This window comes from Triturus cristatus, chromosome 2_1 (genome assembly GCF_964204655.1).
Source record: "Triturus cristatus chromosome 2_1, aTriCri1.1, whole genome shotgun sequence".
Lineage (NCBI taxonomy): Eukaryota > Metazoa > Chordata > Amphibia > Caudata > Salamandridae > Triturus > Triturus cristatus.
The window spans coordinates 1,007,558,923-1,007,580,317 of NC_140581.1; positions in this window are offsets into that span (position 1 = coordinate 1,007,558,923).

Here is a 21,395-nt window from a genome sequence, read left to right on the forward strand (position 1 = left end):
ACACCCACTCTACTATTCTCAAAACCATTGACACACATCATACCCGTACTTACACACTCACTCACTGATTCGTAGGTCTACAAACACATCCACTTATACATGCATACAGCTACTCATACACCAATTCACTCACTAATGCAGCCACTGATCTATACACACATACACCTATGCAGCTCCTCACACAGTTTGTCACCCATAGAGGGATTAACACACCTACTCACCCACCCATAGAATCAATAACACAGCCACTTACTCACCTATACAATTATACACACAGATACTTTTTTTGTATCCCTCAAATCACCAAAAAGCGTCTCCAAAGCAAAGAAAACTGCATTGACTAACTGTCCGCCCAGCTGTCACTGCACTCGCCATGGTCCATTCCACCTGGACCCTCACCTTTGTCAGTGAGTCGGTGTAATTATAGAGACGAATAGCCAACACCCGGGGAACGAGACCAAGTCAGAAAAGGAGACCAAATAGATAGGTCAGGGTTCCTTGTTATTTTCTGATCGATGCCACAAATTCTGACCACAGCCCTGACCCAGTCTTCTGCTGTCGGGTGCAAAGGGTCTCTCCATTTCAGACAGATTTCCCTCCTAGTGATAAGGATTAGATAAAAGACCAAACTTGTATGAGGCCACCTTCACAGCAAAATTAGTGCTCCATCGTCTCCCAGGAGAATAGGAGTTATATTTAATTTAATCTCATGTTCAAAAATCCCTTTAAGTGCTAATCCTACACCGTCCCAAAAATTCTTCAAGCACGGACAATCAGCAAAGATGTGAACATCATTGGCTCCTATACAGCCACACTTCACACACTTAGGGGGAGATTGAGATGCAAACTTAGTTATTTTATGTGGAGTCCATTAAAGACGATTAATAGGAAAGAACTGGTTTCGCTTCAAGTTAGCAGGTTTAACCGTTGAATAGAGAGTCTTCAATGAGCTGTACCAAGCTGACTTGATGCCCTGCTCTAGGAAAATTTCTCTCCATACTGCATAAGGGGGTAATAACTTTCTCTCCTCTGCCGCTAAGAGTCCCTCATACCACCTTGCCACTTCCTTGTTCTTGAGTCTGGTGTCTTGGAGAGACAGCTCTAATTCATAGTCACCCCCAATCTCCTTTTTTGACGCCGTAAACCTGGAGGATATTTGGATAAACTTAAATCTGGACAGCTCATTGCAGGTTTTGATGTTTAATATTTCCCAGAGGTGAAGTATTCACCCCTGGGAAGTATTAAACATTCATACAGATACTAACACATACTCACTCAATCATACTGTCAGTGACACAAGCATACACTCACCTATACAGCCACTCTCACAATCACTCACTCACAACTACAGTCACTCATATATTCCAATACTCACCTATAATGTCTTTCATATATGCAGTTACTCACCCATATACCACTGACACATCATTCATGCAACAACACAGCCATACACAGACTCAGTCACCTATACAACTCCCCACAGATGCACTCAGTAACCCATACAGCCACTGACTCACCTACTCACTCATCCATGCAGGCAGTCACACACACCCTCACCAACCCACACAGACATTCATACACCCATACAGGTATTCAGATAACCAATGAATCACCTGTATAGACATTCATGTACCCACTCACCAACCCACACAGACTCTTAGACACCAACTGACAAACTGATAAAGACATTCAGACAACCTTCATATTTATTTACATGTGTATATATATATTTATATTACCTACTGGCAGTCGCCAGTAGGTAGTTATAGTTAGGACCTATTTTCTATAGGAAATCCGCAACATTCTATTCCCAAGAAGTCTGGTGCCGGTTGACGAATCCTCGTAAAATTTTGCAAACTTTTGGCCAGCTTTGCTCCGCTCCTACCCTGAAAGTTTAGTGGTGATTCGTCAAGCGGGGGCCGAGATAAAAGAGGGGTCCCAAAATGCATTTTCCCCATGCAATTTCCCATAGGATCTGTTGAACGGAATGACACCAAATATGGCAAAGAGGTAGTCCTCAGTTCAGACTCGTGCCTTTTGCATAAATGGTGTGAATCCGTTCAGTAGTTCCTGAGAAAATTAGAGTTAAAAGTACATCAATATCTATGGCCGGGGAGGATCCGCGGACTCTACCTGCACCGTAAGCGCACCCTCCCCGAACCGAGCGCGCACCCTCCCGATCGCACGCTGAATGCTAATTGGCTGACGAGTGTCTGTCTACATTCGAAACCAGGAACTGTTGGCGGCCATTTTCTGCCTCGGCAGAAGCGAGGCTGAAGAAGCAAGGGGAATAAGTGTGTAAAACATGTAAAGGGGGCAGAGTGGAAATACTCTGACCCTCTAGAGGTGCTTAGGGGGTCCTAGAGGGGGTCCTAGAATGGCGGAATGCGCGTTGGGTGCACGGATTCTCTTGCGTTGGGTGTGCGGATCCACTAAATTGTTTTTGAAAAAAGACAAGAAATCATTGGTTGTATGACTACTTTCTACACTGAAAGCTAGGGTGTATATTTCTGTTTTTTAAGGGTATGATTCTTATTGGTTGACAAAAACAGATTGTAAGGAACATTATATATGATAAGCTGGTATGTTGAAAAGTCAAACACACTTCCTGTCTTGTTTAGCAACATTGTGTGCTGAACTTGTGACCTGTGTACTCAGTGCAGTGTTCCATGAGCTGTTTCTATGGTAACAGGTAGAAGGCAGATTGGGGGAAGGGTTGAAATGTATTTCAGTTGGAAAGGGCTGAAATGTTTAACCAATAGAAATGTGTGTTTGCTTTTGAGTTTATGTGTGAAGGATTGTGATTTGATGTTTACATGTATATGTGTGGAAAATGAAAGGGAAACTTTTCCATTCTTTGTTTCTGCTGAGAGGTGCACAGTGCAGAGATTCTGTAAAAGAAAATATGGTGAGTGACTGATATACCTTTTTTTAAAAAAAATAGTCTACATACATCCCCTCACAATTAAATAACTCACCTTTCAAGTTGTTTTGTAGATTAAAAAGTATATCTTTATGCTTCAAACCCCTATCCACTATGTATGCAGTCTTCTAACCACCTAGACACTTGTCTTTCACACTTTCAATTCCCTAGTCAGTATCCATACAGTCCAGCAAACATCCTGTCACTCCCTTTGAACTCCTCTAGTGACCCATTCAGTACCAAGTACTAATCCATTCACTGTGCGAAAAGCCTACCACTTATAAATTCACCTAGGCATTCTCCTTGCTGTACTCTAATCATTCAGTCAGTACCCAATTAGTCATGCAGTGAGCCAGGCCTTAGCACATGGACTGCTTTAAATACCTATGCAGTATGGATGCAGTCCTCTAATCACCTACATAGTTGTCTTTCACACCTTCAATTCCCTAGTTAGTATTCATACACTTCTAGCAAACACCCTGTCACTCACCCAGTGTGTCTCCTTATAGTACTGTAATCATTTAGTCAGTTAGCATGTAGTCTTTTAGTGAGGTAGGCTTTAGGGCATGAACTGCTTCAAAGTAGTATGCACTATGCATGTATTGTTTTAACCATCGTCACACTTGTGGTTCAGGGCTATAGTTTTTATATAAAATGTGTTTGTACGGTAATGGAATAGTATACATTTGAAAGTTATTAATATACATTTGTTTGTGATTCTTTTTTACAGATACAGAACAGGAGTGTTTCTCATCTGTTTGCACTCTTCTCGTGCAAGATTGTTTGGATGAAGGGTCCTTAGGTGTTTCATCATACTTGCTGTGCCGCACGAGTATTTTTAGTTAGGATCCCCTCGTAACAGAACTCTTTTACAAATCTTGCGCATGATGAAGATGGCATTGATCTTTGTTTGCCCCTCGAGAAAAGTAGAAAATTTCCACATCACTGAAGGAAAACATTGTGGGCGTGGTGCATCCTCCAAAAATTCATCCTTAGATTCAGTGAATATTTTAAAGTGACAACATTTACAGTTTTTGTAAGTTAAACTTATAAAATGTTGTTAGCTGTATGCATTTTATATATCTGTGATTTGTATCTTGTTTTTTATTTTGAGAATAGCATGTTGTTTTTTTTAACAATCTTTGAGATTGTTCTTTTTTTGCCCGCTGTTAAGTGATGAGTACGATTGAAATCACAATTTTTTGTGAAATTTAATATATTCTGAGAACAGCAAAAAAGGCAAAAAAATTACTTTGTGGAAATTATGCTGTGTTGTAAAAAATGTATTATTACATGTTATAATTTTTTTTTCCTTTTCTTTCACAGATCCTAATTTTAAAATAAGCAATTTTTATGAATTTAGATTGGAATGAAAATGTGAAAAAAATGTGTACCATTTTTTATTCCTATTACTGTGAAGGTAAGTTTAACTAAGTCTCAATATGCAGAATGAGGAGGTCTGCAAGAAGCTGCAAAGTTGAAACATGTTTCTAAAAACACTCTGTTTATACCTTTGTAGTTTTGAAATCTGACCATAATCAGATATCATGTGACCTGCAAAAAAAGAGATTTGAGGGGTTCATAATATTTCCTATTTTAGCTATTGAAGGACCGCAATTATTTCAATCATTCTCTTTGAACATCTTTGTAGACAAAACTCTGTGCTTACCTTTTATCATTCACAAGGAATTTAAAAACTGGAAATATGTCACTTTTTGTAACATAGTTATTGTGTAAGATACTCTTTCATATTTACAAAGAGAGGAAAAGGCACTCTGTGCACTTTTTATACTCCATGTAAATACAACCTAATCATGCAGACCACTTTGTATTGAAAGGGTGTTCTATAAGTGTTGTTGTGCATGATTGCACTTAATACTCACAGAACAAGACACATGTCTAGATTTATCATAAAACATAAATCTCGATATGTGTGTGAATGGTGCACCATTCTAAAATTGGTGTAGGAAAGCACAACAAGGAGAATTGTTTTAATTTCTCCACATTTTTTATATCTTCAATGTATGCTGAAATGTTCAGCATACATTGAAGGCGAAAAATGCATTTTCTCATGGTTTTTGTGCAGAAAGGTGTGTCTTCCTGTAGAAAAACAAACAGCACATGACACAGATATCCTTGCACTATGGTGCAAGGGTGCCTTTGTCACCACATGGCTGCAGTTTAAGCAGCCGTGCAGACAGAAGCATAGATTTGCAACATATTTATATACATATGTTGCATTCCTGTGCTTCGGAAGTACTACAGCACACTACAGTTAAAGAGGTTACTGTGTGATGCTGCAGCACTTCCTCATAGTTCTGCACTTATACATTCACCATACGCTACTAATGCATTCATTTAGTCAATTACATACTACACATACATTCATCTAAACTAACACTAACAAAGAAATTTAGCTCTTTTTTTAAACCAGGAAAGTTAGTTCTTACAAGAATTTTTTTTTTCTTATTTCTTCTTTTTTAAGTTTTTCTTTTTCGAGTTCTCTGAACAACTCTTAATTTTTTGGGGTTTTTCTGCAAAAAAAACCAAAAAAAACAAAACAGGAGAAACCAAACAATGAACTTCAGGGAGCAAATAAAAAAACCAAAAAAAAAACCTAGCAAATGTGACTTTCTTGCCGGCGGCAGATCAGATCGATCGACTGCTCACCATAGCAGAAAGTCGTATTGCACTTAGTGCAGAGCACTTTTAAAAATTTAAATTGAGGACGGATGTCCAAGGTTTGGGCTGATGAATGCACTCTTGAGGTGCTCGGCTGCGATGAGGTGGATGGTGCAGGAGCAGGAGTGTTTCTCATCCGTCGGCACTCTTCTCGTGCAAGATTGTTTGGATGAAGGGTCCTCATGTGCTTCATCATACCTGCCGTGCCGCACGAGTATTTCTTGTTAGGATCCCCTCATGACAAGACTCATTTGCAAATCTTGCACGTGACCAAGATGGCATTGGTCTTATTCTGCCCCTCGGGAAAAGTAAAAAATTTCCACACCACTGAAGAAAAATGTATTTTGGGTGGTGCCTCCACCAAAAATTCATCCTCAGAAGTATGAGGTGATGCAGGTGATGCCTGCTGCCCTGAAGCCATTTTTGGTTGAAAAAAGTTACAGCTAAGTGTAAACTTAGTCTAAAAAATCTTCTTCTCTCCAAAGAGATGGTGCTCTAAAGAGGGGTCAAAGAAGAATGATTGAAATGGGTGGGGTCTTTCAATAGTTAGAAGAGGAAGTGTAATGAACCAATCAAATCTCTTTTTTTGCAGGTCACATGGGATCCGCGCACCCTTCGCATACGCAGCACGCACCCAGCGCGCATCCGCGAAATTGAATTTAAAAAAATGATAGGATTAGATGTGAAAATATATTAGTTTTAAGACTAGTTTAGAGTTTGTCTTCAATTAATATTCACATGAAATACATATATATGTTTTTTTAAATGTTAAATACTTCGCGGGATCCGCGCACCTACCGCGTCATAGACGCAGATGACGCATCGCGGAAGCGCGTAAACGTCGTGTTACGTACAACGAACGTGTCGCGAATAGGCTGGGAGTCGCGTACCAGTCGCATTGCAATCGCGCACTAAACACGTACCCAACGCTTACCATGCGCGTAAGCTATCGCGTAGGGATCGAGAACGGTGCGCTTAGGGTGCACGGATTCAAAAACATTGAAAAAATATATATAAAATAAAGTTTTGAACATATAGTTTAAAAAATATGTTTGAAAAACCCATTAAGTTCAAATAATATTTTTTAATTTTTAAAAGAATTAATTGAAAAAATAAGTTTAAAAAATGGTGATAAAAAAGTATTTTTTTAAAAACGTAATTAATTAAATTGACACACTGAATTTGAAAAATATACAATTCCAATGAAAATCATTAAACATGATATCTTCAGAGATAAGCTATAGATAGGAATTAGTATTTAAAAAACCTTTGAAATGTACTGAAAAAACCATAGGTTTCATGCACGTTATAGTTAGAAATTGGCATTTAAAAAACCTTTGAAATTCACTGAAAAAACCAAAGGTTTCAGGGGCGTTATAGTTAGGAATTGGCATTTAAAAAACCTTCGAAATTCACTGAAAAAACCATAGGTTTCAGGGGTGCTATAGTTAGCTGGACATTTCCCTCGTACAAAACCCTAGAAATTCCCCTGTTATAGTTAGTTCAGCTAATTCTAACTCACGCCCCCGCAATGCACTGCTGATGACATCACATATTACATCACTCATGACATGGTCAGTGACATCACTGATGACATCACTGATGACATCACTGATGACATAATCCATGTGATAAATTACTGCATCTTCTGACACCCTAATTTAACCTTTGATACACCAACTCAAAATTTCAGATGCCCATTCTCAAAACCATAGATACTCCAATACCAATAGCTACATACCCACTCATTAACTCTTAGGTCTACATACTCCTCCACTCACTCACCTGTACAGTCACTCATACTTACAGTCACTCCGTACAAGACTATCATATGCATTTATACACCTATATAGACACTCACAGACCGCCAATCATCCATTGAGGTACTGACACACCTAGTCAGTCATGCAAGTAATTAAACACAGTCCAATTTACTCACCTATACACTTAAACACACTCAAGTTCACTTACTCATAAAAATACTAACAAATTCTGACATTCTTATACAATTACTAATACAAGCACACACTCATCCATACAGGCACTCCCTCAATCACACACTCTCACTTATAGATAGTTATATACTCTTACACACATATACACTGCGTTTCACATATGTAGTTACTGACACATGTACAACTGAGATATACATTCAAAACTAACCCATTCATACATACACTCACCCAACCATACAGTCCATCACAGTTGCACTCTTAAAACCATGCACCATAGAAACACCCACTCACACATCTATGCACAGAGTCACACACACCCTACCCACACAAACACTCAGGCACCCATACAGATACTGAGACAACCAATCAATAACCCATATATACACATTCATATAGGTATTCACAAAACCATGCAGCCACTTATACACCAACACACAGACACATACAGACATTCACACAGTTTAGTCACTAGTCTGCAGTAAGATACATTTAATGACTCACTTATAGAGTCAGTTACGCACCTAGAAAATCATCCATTCACACACTTGTACACCCACTCATTCTTCAACAGGCCTTTCAATATATATATTAAACATATTAAAACTTTACAGAAACACAGACTCACTGAATGACGTCATCAGTGATGTCATCAGTGATGTCATTTGAGATGTCATCAGTGATGTCATCAGCGATGTCACTGGCCATGTTATGAGTGATGTAATATGTGACGTCATCAGCAGTGCATTGCGGAGGCGCGAGTTATAGTTAGCTGAACTAACTATAATGGGGGAATTTCTAGGGTTTTGTACGAGGGAAATGTCCAGCTAACTATAACGCCCCTGAAACCTATGTTTTTTTTAGTGAATATATCTATGTTTATCTCTATCTATCTATCTATCTATCTATCTATCTATCTATCTATCTATCTATCTATCTATCTATCTATCTATCTATCTATCTATCTATCTATCTATCTATCTATCTATCTATCTATCTATCTATCTATCTATCTATCTATCTATCTATCTATCTATCTATCTATCTATCTGTCTGTCTGTCTATCTATCTATCTATCTATCTATCTCTATATCTAGCTCTCTCTCTCTCTCTCTCTATATATATATATATATATATATCTCACTGCTACAAGGGTTGCCCTTCGTTGGGAAGCACTCTGGCAACTGGACCAAGCATCAAGCTTTCTTTAGGTATGGACTTCAGGACCCGCTGATCAAATCCACAGCAACTCGAGGTATTCTGCCTTACGCGTTTCGAAAATGACTTTCTTCCTCAGAGGCGTACCAAGGTTTGTTACGTGCACAATCCGACCCGCCTTCCCCTTATGTAGTCAATTGCCCGCCCATTGATTGGCTGCTCAGGATGAGACAAGGCTTATGGGAATCGTAGTGCCGGTTTTTATTACCCTCAGATGGATGCACAAAATTTCTGTGAGCATTGTTTAAAAGCCCCACATGGGCCAATGCTCACAGAAATTTGGTGCATCCATCTGAGGACAATAAAAACCGGCACTACGATTCCCCTTGTAGCAGTGACATATATATATATATATATATATATATATATATATATATATATATATATATATATATTTACTGAAAAAACCATAGGTTTCAGGGGCTTTATAGTTAGCTGGACTTTTCACTCATACAAAACCATTGAAATTCCACCGTTATAGTTATTCAGCTAACTATATCTCGCGCGCCCGCATGGCTGATGATGTCACATATTACTGCACTCATGACATGGTCAGTGACATCACTGATGACATCTCAAATGACATCACTGATGACATCACTGATGACATCATCCTGTGAATGTGTATTTTTCTGAAAATTAAATATGTTTTATATATGTATATCTCAAGGTCGATGGAAGAATACATGGGTATATAAGTGTCTAAATGGATGATTTGTTTTTGGAAAATTGATTGTATAACTGACTGATTAAGTGTATCTTAGTGAATACATGGCTTAGTGAGTGATGTTTAAATATGTAAATATCTGTATCAGTCTCTCACTTTGTGTATAAGTGGCTGCATGGGTTGGTGAGTAGCTACATGAGTGTCTATATAGGTTATTAGTTGGTTTTTTGAGTATCAGTATGAGTGTCTGAGTGTGTCTATGGTTCGGTGGGGGGTATTACGTAGTGCATAGGTGCATGAATGAGTGACTCACTGTTTGTATGTGTTGAAGACAGCATGTGTGCAGGACAGTGTGGGTGGATGAGTGTGTGCATGGGTGTGTTGGTGAGTGAATGACTGTCTCAATAGTGTCTTTATGAGTAACTACATATGTTTTAAACTAGTATATGTGACTATTGGTGTATATAAGTGAGTATATGTGAGAGTGAGAGATTGGAAGAGTTCCTGTATGAATAAGTATGTGTTTCTATAAGTGATTGTTTAAAAGACTAAGTATGTGTAAGTTTCTGTAGAAGTAAGTGTGGTGGTGTGTGTATAACTGTATATGTAAGTAAATGGATGTTTGATTCTTTATTAGCATGAGTGACTATGTGTGTGAGTAACTCTATGGATGAGTGGCATTGTGTAACAGGATGTATAGGTGTATGAGTACATATGATGAGTGAGTACATGTATGAGTGACTGTATAGGACTGTTGGTGAATGAGTGGATGTGTATGTGGACCTTAGAATTACTGAATAGGTTGTTGTAACTGGTATTGGTATGTCCATTGTTTTGAAAATTGTAGTTTCTATTTTTGAATGTGTGTATCAAAGGTTATATTAGGGTGAGAGGAGGTCTGTCACTCTATCACAACGATGATGTCATCAGTGATGCCATCAGTGATGTCATTTGAGATGTCATCAGTGATGTCATCAGTGATGTCACTGACCATGTCATGAGTGATATAATATGTGACGTCATAACGGGGGAATTTCAATGGTTTGGTACGAGTGAAAAGTCCAGCTAACTATAATGCCCCTGAAACCTATGGGTTTTTCAGTGAATTTCTAAGGTTTTTTAAATGCTAATTCCTAACTATAACGTGCCTGAAACCTATGGTTTCTTCAGTGAATTTCAAAGGTTTTTTAAATGCTAATTTCTAACTATGCCTACAGAGATAGGACATGTGAAGAAAGAAGAAAAAACGCACAGAAAGAAAAAAAAAGAAATGCAGAAAGAAGCAACAGAAGTCCTCAAAGATGGAGAAAAGTGCAGGAAGAAGGATAACGTGCAGAATGAACAAACAGAAGAGCAGAAAGAAGCCTTGTTGCAAAATACCTCAACTTTTTCAGACGGATACTGGTGGTAACTGAGTCTGACTAACTAGTCCTAGAGCCAGTGCTATGTTAAAAGACACTCAGAATACAGTGAAAACACCTACATACACTAGGGAACACTATGTATTGGGGTCCCCATGTGACTTGCATGACCTCCTCTGTAAGCCCCTAGTATATAATAGGGCAGGGGGATTAAAACTACCTCTTAAAACGTACCACAGGGCGTGTTTGCACACGTTACCTCAGGCCCCGTCCCCTCCCTTCCCCACTGTGTAAACACGCCTTTTGGCCGTTTTAAGTTGGGAGATTAAGTCCACTTGAATCCTGAGGGTCCCTAGGGTCCAACTAGCCCACTAGGTACCTCCAGTAAGCGCCATAGAGCTATGTTGCAGAGAGATGTTAAAAGGGGCACGGCCTAGACCACCTCTCTGCAAGAGAGGTGTAAAAAGGGGCATGGCTTCAGAACACTTGTCTGCAACGCAGCTCCCAGGCGCATACTGGAGATACCTGTTGGGCTAGTTGGCCCTCAGGGACCCTCAGTATTGAAGGGGAATTAATTCCCCAACTTACAAATGGCCAGGGGGCGCATTTGAAGAGTGCTGCAAGGAGGGGGCGCGGCCTCCGGCGCGATGCCGGTCTTTTATTTTTTTAATTTTTTTAAGAAGGAGGGCTGTGTGGCCCCCCTTCTTTTTCTAATTTATTGGCCTGCCTCCTAATTGTTTTTTTATTTTTTATTTGAAAGGGTACCGTGTGGCCCCCCTCCCAAGGCCTTAATCGCCCCCGGGGACCCAAACCCCTAGGGCATGGCGTTTAAAAAAAAAATTCTTTAGGAGGGGGGCTGCGTTGCCCCCCTCCTCAAGCCACTTATGGCCCGGGGACCCCATCCCCCGGGGCCGGCCTTAGTTTTATTTTTTTTTAAATATATTTATAGAAACACCTAGGACCTGCTGGACAAACCGTATGTGCCTATCACAATGACGATTTGCATGATATTCATTAAAAGGTGACTATGCTTACAATGAATCCACGTGGAATGTATTTACGCCGCTAGTGAAGCTCTGACGTGTCTGACGCCCTACCGTGCCTAATCCCAGTGCACCCACCGGTGGGTACTCTTCAAGTAGACACCCTTGTTGTTTATTTATACAAAAATGGATAGCTATTGACGGGCACATTTAATACACATGCACACCAAGCCATTCAAAGGGGATTCCACAAAAATTCGACCAAAACTATGCAAGAAACCCCCTTCACGGTTAATAAAACACACATCCACCGCTGGCTGTGTAATACTTTTTATTTTACTCTCTGGAAAGGAGACAAACCTCACTTGAGAGTTACAGCGTGCTCCTGGCTGAGCCCAATGCTGTGTTACACCCACCAGTGCCGGCCGAGTGCCACACACCTCTGTGTTGTATTCCATCAGCTAGTGCATATGCTATGACACTCTCTAGCCCATGTGCACTGTAACACCACCCGGTGAATATGTCATGCCACACTTGCCTTCGCACAGGTTATATTGCCCCATCTAACGTGCCTTCCTCGATGCCTATGTTATAACGCACAGCGCTATGCCATACATATTACAATCTAGGATCCATATCTTTGTCACAGTGCATATGCAACGGTACACTCCCCAGCACATATTTTATATTACAACTTTAGAGACTAGTTAGGTTACACAACACTGCCCTGTGCATATTACACTCCAAGGCGCATATCGCATAGCACCCGCTAGTGCCTGTGCTATCTCGCGCTCTCCAATAAATCTGTCATTGCGCCCAATGTATTGCATATTCTATTTCACGCCCCGGTTCATCTTATATCACAATTTTTGGTGCATAGTTTATGCCATACACTATATCTAGTTTTCATTTTCAATGGTGCTCTCAGGACTATGTTCTATATAACACTGCGTTCACCTACCTTTTTCACGGGCATTACATTTTCCGATGGGGGTGGAGGGTCAGTGGGTGTTTCTGCCAAGTGAGCCCGGAGTCACAGTCACAAACATCCTCTTCTTCCTGAATAAAAGTGAGATTATGCCGCATACTTGTTCATATTTTAAGTAGTTCGCACAGATACACATTTTAAAAACAATAAAGTTCCTAACACCCACCTTCTCTGAACTGTTAGCTTGCTGCCCCATCCACCTCCTCCCTATCCTCTGTTGTCTGAATCCATGGACTAGTCTCCTCCCTCCTGCCATGCATGGTCTGATGTGCTGCCACTGCCCTCCATTTAGCATGATGTACCAGTCCACTCCTCCTGCCCTCCATTGCCCAAATCTATGCCCCATCATTGACCTCCTGCTTAGCCTCTGTGCTTAGCTTGCTGCCCTTATTCTCCTTCCCCCTGCCCTCCGATGTCTTTGTGCATGCCCCTGCTCCATCCTTTTTGCCCACCATGTTCCATGGACCTGCCACTCCTATCTACTCTGAGTGTTCTGTTGAGCTGCCGCTCCCCTCCCACCTGCCTGGCATTGTCAGATGACTGTAACCTGTCCTTGCCACCTCCACCCTGCCTGTCCACATGCCATGCCCCTAACCCCTTCCTCCTCTCCTCCATGGTCCATTTTACTGCCACACCCTTCTGCCCTCCCTGGTCTGTTGTGCTGCAACTGGTCCTCCTGCCTGCCCCACGCAGTGTGTTGTGAGGCCCCTTCCCCTGAATTCTCTTGTCTGTGCCCAGGTCCTAACCCTCCCTTATATCCTCCATGGTCCTTTGTGCATGCCCCTGCACCCTCCTTCTTGCCCATCATAGCCATTGTGCTGCCACTAACCCTCCCGCTTGCCATGCATGGTCTTCTGTGCTGCCACGGCCCCTCCCACTTTCCCTGTGTGGTCAGCTAGCTGCCCCATACCCCCTCCCACCTTCCCTCCATGGTCTGTGTGTATGCCATCATGGTCACACTGTTGCTCTCCATGGTGTGTCTTGTTTCTAGTGCCCATCCTGCCTGACCTCCATGGTCATCTTGCTGCTCCTGCCCTGCCCCCTTGACCCCAGCCCTCTGTTTCCATGTGCAGACCCCTATTCCCCCCATCCTGGCTTGTCTGTTCAATTGTAATGCCCCTGATCCGTCCCTCCTGCCTTTTATGGTCTGTTATGCTGCAGCTTTCTCTCCTGTCTGTCCATTATGGTCAGCTAGCTACCATTGCCTCTTTCTCCTCTGTTCTCTGTTGTCCATGTGCATGATCCTGTCCCCTCCCTATTGCTTTCTATGGATTGTTGTGCTGCACTCTCATCCTGCATGCCCTGTGTGGTGTATTGTGCTGCTGCAAACCCTGATGCCAGCCCTGTAGGGTCAGTTTGGTGCACCTCTCCATGTCCCTCCTGTCCTCTGTTATCCGAGTCCATGTCCCTACCCCAATTCCTCCTGCCTTCCATGATCCAATGTACCATACTTGCGAACATTTTGAACTTGGTAAGAGGGAGATTTTGAAAAAAAACTGGGGTATTGATTTTCCCCTTTGAGTTACATTGAAAAAGAGGAGATTGTAGACAGGAGACAGATCAAATAAAGCCCATTTGAGCCTAAAAACATTGGACGTTTCCTGGCTGAATCGGGTCTGTTGGCATGTGTGGTTGTACTACCACTGCCTCTTCCTTCTGCCCACAATGGTCTATTATATTGCCACAGCCTCTCTTGCCAGTACTGTATTGTTGGTTTGTTGCCCCTGCCCCCCTTTCCACTGCCCTCCATAGTCTGTTGTGCTGCCACGGCCCTTCCTGCCTGCCCAGTGTGGTCAAATTGTTGCCTCTGCACCGTCCTACCTGCCTTCAATTTTCAGAGTCCGTGCCCCTCATCTGTGCCTCTCAACAGTATCCTAACGAACAATTAGATTGCTAACATTCTATATTTATTACAAAAGTGTGGAACGCCTGACGTCATCTTGATGTAATCAAAACTGTAATACCTAGAGCATTTCCTTTAGAAATTACACATATGAGAGGGTCTTATTTGCATCAAAATTATGGTTGGTGCTCTAAAAAACAAAAATGAGGACATATTTTCAGAGTTTTCAAATAGCGACAAAGCACTTTTAAATTATTTGTTATCTTTATGTTTTTTTATCCAGTTGACCGCTTGATTAAATGTTGCACTTAGGGGAGAGGATGTGGTGTTACTTCCAGAGCTGTAGACTTTGAAACTGGGGAACCAGGTTGGAGTTTCTGCTTCAGCTCAACATTCTGTGATTCTGGTCAAATCACTTAATCTCCCCATGTCTACAACCAAAATGAATTTGATCTTGTGTGATGTAACCAATGCTCATGTAAAGCACTCCAATACCTGACAAGTCTGCACTATATAAAACTGCAAAAACACAAAAATAAGTGTTTTGCACACTTCTGTCATTGGTCTACATGTGGGCTACATCTAGGTGATATTTGTGCTGCATTTGGGCTCTTTTGTCTCTGGTGGCCATCTTGGGAGATTTATTTGTTATGAAGTTTCTTAATTTCCTCATTTACTACAGTCTCCTCAGTAGGAAATGCTTTCAGTTTTTCACTTTGATTCCATCAAGAAGGTATTCAGATATGTCACACATTTGCCATAAATTATGAATGTTAGCACTCTAGTTGCTCATTAGATCACTGTAGTAAAGCTACTGCTCACCAGGGAAGTCTGCTGCTGGTATTCAAAGTGCATGTTTCACTCTGCATGTCAGAATTGTTTCATGAAATAGAAGAGGATTTGAGAAGTCAAAATGTGCCCTAATTTTTCTTTCTGCAGCACTAATCATAATTTCTATGGCAAAATGAACCCCCTCATTTTGTTCCTTTTTAAATTAAATGTTTTAAGAGTTACCACTTTATTCCAATCAAGATGGCTTCAGGTGTGCCATACGTTTGTCATAAGTAGGACTGTTAGCGCGCTCTAGTTGTTCTTTAGATCACTCTGGGAAGCTGCAGTAGAACACAAAGGAATCAACTGACAGTCTCTGCCCTTGTTAGATGTACATGCTTTACTGAGAATGTCAGACTTAATTCTCACATGACTGAGAAAGATAATGTGAATTTACAGAAAATATGCTCTCAGTTTAGCTTATAGATCACCTTCCAAACCTCTGTGGGAAAAGCATGAGAAAATAGTTTTCTCTCAAACATGATATCACAGCAGAAGGCTTTTTCACATGGTAAAATCACCTTAGAACACACCACAATTCCTAAAATGAGTATGGTACCATCAACAAATGATTTATAATGTAACTAATGTCTTAAAACTTTCTATTAACTGCAATGCTTTTTAATGAGGTGCTATCATGTATATTGGTCCCAAGATGGCTGCCAACACTTCTTGGATGAAGTACTGACAGCCAATCAGATCTCACGATGAGATGTGTGGTTTGGCTCCGCCCAGATATATATGTGATTTTGATTTTGATTTTCTCAGGAACTACTGAACGGATTTACACCATTTAAGCAAAAGGCACGACTCTGAACAAAGGTCTACCTTTCTGCCAAATTTGGTGTATTTCCATTCAGCAGTACGGGCTGTAGCTGCGGCTAAAGGTCCTATGGGAAATTGCATAGGGTAAAACACGTTTTGGGACCCTCCTTTTTTCTCAGCCCCCGCTACACGAATAATCCCGAGACTTTTAGGATAGGAGCGGACCGGAGGTGGCCAAAAGTTTTGAAAATTTCACGGAGATTCGTCAACGGGCGCCAAAGTTATTCCAAATTACCGACTGGCGACCGCCAGTAGGTAATCTATCTATCTATCTATCTATCTATCTATCTATCTATCTATCTATCTATCTATCTATCTATCTATCTATCTATCTATCTATCTATCTATCTATCTATCTATCTATCTATCTATCTATCTATCTATCTATCTATCTATCTATCTATCTATCTATCTATCTATCTATCTATCTATCTATATATATATATATATATATATGTATATTTTGCCGAAGCTGCCCTTGTAACTCTGTCCACTTAATGAGGTGGGACTCCTCCAGCGCGCCCGGGGCCAGCGCGCATAATATGCCACGAAGGATTCTTGCTGTAGGAAGAACCGGAGGGACACAAAGGGGAATCCAGGTAAGTAGCTTTATTTCTTCAAAGCTTTAGGCATGACGCGTTTCGACATACAATGTCTTTCTCAAATGCCCGATGCAGCCGATTTGGTATTGGGGACTCTGACTGAGCCCACTTGGAGGCGCAACCTATGGGAAAAAGGGATGGTGATATTTCAAGTGAGCTGGCGGGAAGTATTGCTGTTAGCGGGCATTTGAGAAAGACATTTCATGTCGAAACGCGTCATGCCTAAAGCAAAGCAAACGTGCCGCTGCAAAATAGCAGTCCGTTACTTCACGGAGGAGTCTAGGGTCACTGCACCCGCGATTTCAGGTCGGCCGGATTCTGGAATCATGTGGTTGAGATGTCTTGGGGACAAAGGAAAGAAGCTTCTTTTCTACAGCAATGCTTTCCAGCAATCTTGAGCCACTTTTTACCTTCTCCAGGACCCAGGAAGGGACACAAGGAAGCTGAGAGGAGACGCTCACCCAGCATGCCATGAGAGGTGCATGCTGGGACTTGTAGTTTGCCGATGCAGCTGCATTGGTATTGGGGACTCTGATTCAGCCCACCTGGAGGCGCAACCAATGGCAAAACTGATGGTGATATTTCAAGTGAGCTGGCGGGAAGTATTGCTGTTAGCAGGCATTGGAGAAAGACATTGTATGTCGAAACGCGTCTTGCCTAAAGCTTTGAAGAAATAAAGCTACTTACCTGGATTCCCCTTTGTGTCCCTCCGGGTCTTCCTACAGCAAGAATCCTTTGTGGCTTATTATAGAAATATAAATCACAAGAGATCCCTCGTCTGCTCGCGGCGTTGTTAGCGCTCGCTTTCGCCACAAAGGAACCACGAACCACCAAACTGCAAATCAACTTTTTATTGCTGTTTCCTCATATATATATATAAATATATATATATTATCTACTGGCGGTCGCCAGTAGATAGTTATAGTTAGGACCGAGTTTCCATAGGAAATCTGAAAATTCTATTTTGAATAACTTTGGCGCCGGTTGAGGAATCCTCGCGAAATTTTCAAAACTAATGGGGCGCTCCGTTCAGCTCCTACCCTGAAAGTCTCGGGGGGATTCGTCAAGCAGGGGCCGAGAAAAAAGGGGGGTCCCAAAACACGTTTTCCCCATGCATTTTTCAATAGGACCTTTAGTCGAAGGTACAGCCTGAACGGCTGAACAAAATTACTTGAAATTTGGCAGAGAGGTAGTCCTCAGGTCAGCAAAGTGCCTTTTGCAGGTCTGGAGTCATTCTGTTCAGTAGTTCCTGAGAAAATAGCATTTAAAAGCATATAAATATCTATAAGCGCGCACCGTGCGCGCACCGTGCGAGCACCCTAACGTGCGCGAGCGTAATTCTGATTGGTGGTTACATGTTAGTCAACGTTCGAATCGGTCGAAATCAGGAAGTCTCGGCCACCATTTTGTTTGTTTTCAGTGCGAGAGTGAAAAAGGAAGGTGGCGAATGTGAAAAGGGGGCAGGGTAGAGAGTTCCTGACCGCCTAGCCTTTGTCAGGGGGTCCCTGAAGGACCCCGAAGGCAGAACATTTTATTAATTTCTTTTTTTTTTTAAATCGCGGGGGTGTATGCACCGTGCGCGCATGGTGAAAAAAAAACAAAAAAACTTTTAATACGTAGTTTATTGTAAAATAAATATATAAAAAAATAATAATACATAAATAAATTAGCATTTAAAAAACCGTACAAATTCACAGAAAAAAACATAGATTTCACACACGTTATAGTTAGGAATTAGCATTTAAAAAACCTTGCAAATTCACTTAACAAACAATAGGTTTCACACATGTTATCGTTAGGTGGATATTTCACTCGTAAAAAACCAATGAAATTCCCCCGTTATAGTTAGTTCAGATAACTATAACTCGCACGACCGCCACTCTATCACAAGGATGATGTCATCAGTGATGTCATGAGTGATGCCACTGACCATGTCATGAGTGATGTAATATGTGACGTCATGAGCAGTGGATTGCGGGCGCGCGAGTTATAGTTATCTGAACTAACTATAACGGGAGAATTTCATTGGAGTGAAATATCCACCTAACTATAACATGTGTGAAACCTATGGTTTTTTAAGTGAATATATATGTATATAAATATATATATATGTATAATCTACTGGCGGTCGCCAGTAGATAGTTATAGTTAGGACCTATTTTGCATAGGAAATCCGCAACATTCTATTTGGAATAACGTTGGCGCCAATTGACGAATCTTATATATATCTATATATTACCTACTGGCGGTCGCCAGTAGGTAGTTATAGTTAGGACCACATTTCCATAGGAAATCCGCAACATTCTATTTTGAATAACTTTGGCGTCGGTCTTTGAATCCTCGCAAATTTTTCAAAATAGGTGGGGCGCTACGCTCCGCTCCTTCCCTGAAAGTCTCGGGGGGATTCGTCAAGCGGGGGCTGAAATAAAAGGGGGGTCCCAAAACGCGTTTTTCCCATGCATTTTTCCATAGGACCTTTAGACAGAGCTACAGCCCGAACGGCTGAACAGAATTTAATGAAATTTGGCAGAGAGGTAGTCCCCAGGTCAAGGAAGTGCCTTTTGTAGGTTTGGTGTAAATCTGTTCAGTAGATTCTGAGAAAATAGCATTTAAATCAATATATATATCTGTGGCAGCTTACGGTGCGCTTACCGTGCGCTTACCGTGCGCGTACGGTGGCGTGCGCGAGCTCACATCTGATTGGCTGTTAGATCTTAGTAAACATTCGAATCGGAAGAAAGGAGGAAGTGTCTGCCGCCATTTTGTCACTCGCACTGTCAGGGGGGTGAATAAAAAAGGTAGATAATGTGAAAAGGGGGCAGGCTCGACAGTTCCTGACCCCCTAGCCTTGGTCAGGGGGTCCTAGACCCTCAAGGGCAAAAATGAAATTTTTTTTTTTTTTGAAAAATCGCCGAATTCGCGTAGCGTACGCGCACGGTGTAAACGGCGAAATTCCGCGAAATTCGCGGAATTACGCGTACCGTGCGCGCACGGCAAAAAAAAATTTGCAAAAAGGAAAGCTTAAAAAAAGATAAAAAAAATTGTGAGGTAAGGTTGGCTCTTATAAGAGCCGTTGGGTTAATACAGGGATAGAGGAAAGAAAGAATGGGAATATTATAAGCGTCTACAAACATGCTGGTCTATCTTATTGTTAATAAGGGGAAGACTGATCTCCCCATAAACAATAAGACCACCACATCTTGTACACCTCATTTCAACCCTCCCAAATCGAGGGTTAATGTCCACAGGAAAAGAAGAAGGTGATGCTCCCACCTCAGAGGAAGGGCTCAGCTGAGCTGCCGATGATGTACTCGGCTGAGCATCTGAGGTTGGGCTCTGGTGACTTACTGAAGAGTTTTCTCCAGTATGTCGAGCAAAGGTCCTGGGATGTCTATCCTGCAGGTGTCTTTTCATAGAGTGATTTCCAAAGGAATATTTCTTCCTTGGATTTCCTCTAGATAAAACACGGCCACAAAGTGTGCAAGTGACCAATTGAGCATTCACCTTTTTCTCCCCCTCTGGAAAAGTAAAATACTCCCATACAAAAGAAGTCTTTTGTTTCCTCCTTCTCTGGATCATGGTGGTGCTGCTGGCCTCACTCTCAGAAGAGCTCTGCTGTTCTGCCATTGTATCCCAATGTCAATCCAGCTCCTTCTCCTAAGGGATCTCAAGCAGTAATGAGGGGAATGGGTGTGGTGTTTGAAGTTTCTGGAACTGAAAGTAGTTTAAACCAATGAAAAGTGTTCTTTCAAGCAGTAATGAGGGGAATGGGTGTGGTGAGGGAAGTTTCTGGAACTGAAAGTAATTTCAAACAAATGAAAAGTGTTCTTTGTGGATCACATGACCTACCGTGCGCGCTACGTAAGCTCACGGTACGCGCTCGTAAACAAGTACGCATGCGCAAACGTGACGCTTACGGAGCGCTTACGGAGCGCGTACGTAAGATGCACTCGCGCATGCGCATTACACGCCCCTGCGTAACCGTGACGTTGCTTCCGCGTGTACGCGTACGTCACGCACGTATCACGTAGGCGCGCTGTACTTATGACGTGCTGAGCACGTAGCATCAGCTTACGGTACGCGTATCCTATTACGTACGCGCACCGTACTGATGACGTACGGAGCGCGTACCGTCAGCTTACCGTACGCGCACGGAAAAAAATGCATAAAGAAAAAAAAAAACCTTTCCATAATGCAGGATATAGTACATATATTATTTTATACATAGGTTTACAAAAAATGTCAAAAAAAATTTGCATTTAAAAAACCGTACAAATTCACTTAAAAAAACCATGGGTTTCACACACGTTATAGTTAGGAATTAGCATTTAAAAAACCTTGCAAATTCACTGAAAAAAACATAGGTTTCACACATGTTATAGTTAGCTGGAAATTTTACTGATAAAAAACCAATGAAATTCCCCCGTTATAGTTAGTGCAGGCAACTATAACTCACGCGACCGCAATCCTCTGCTGATGCTAATACTGTATTTAGACAATTATTTGCCCATGTGTTCTTC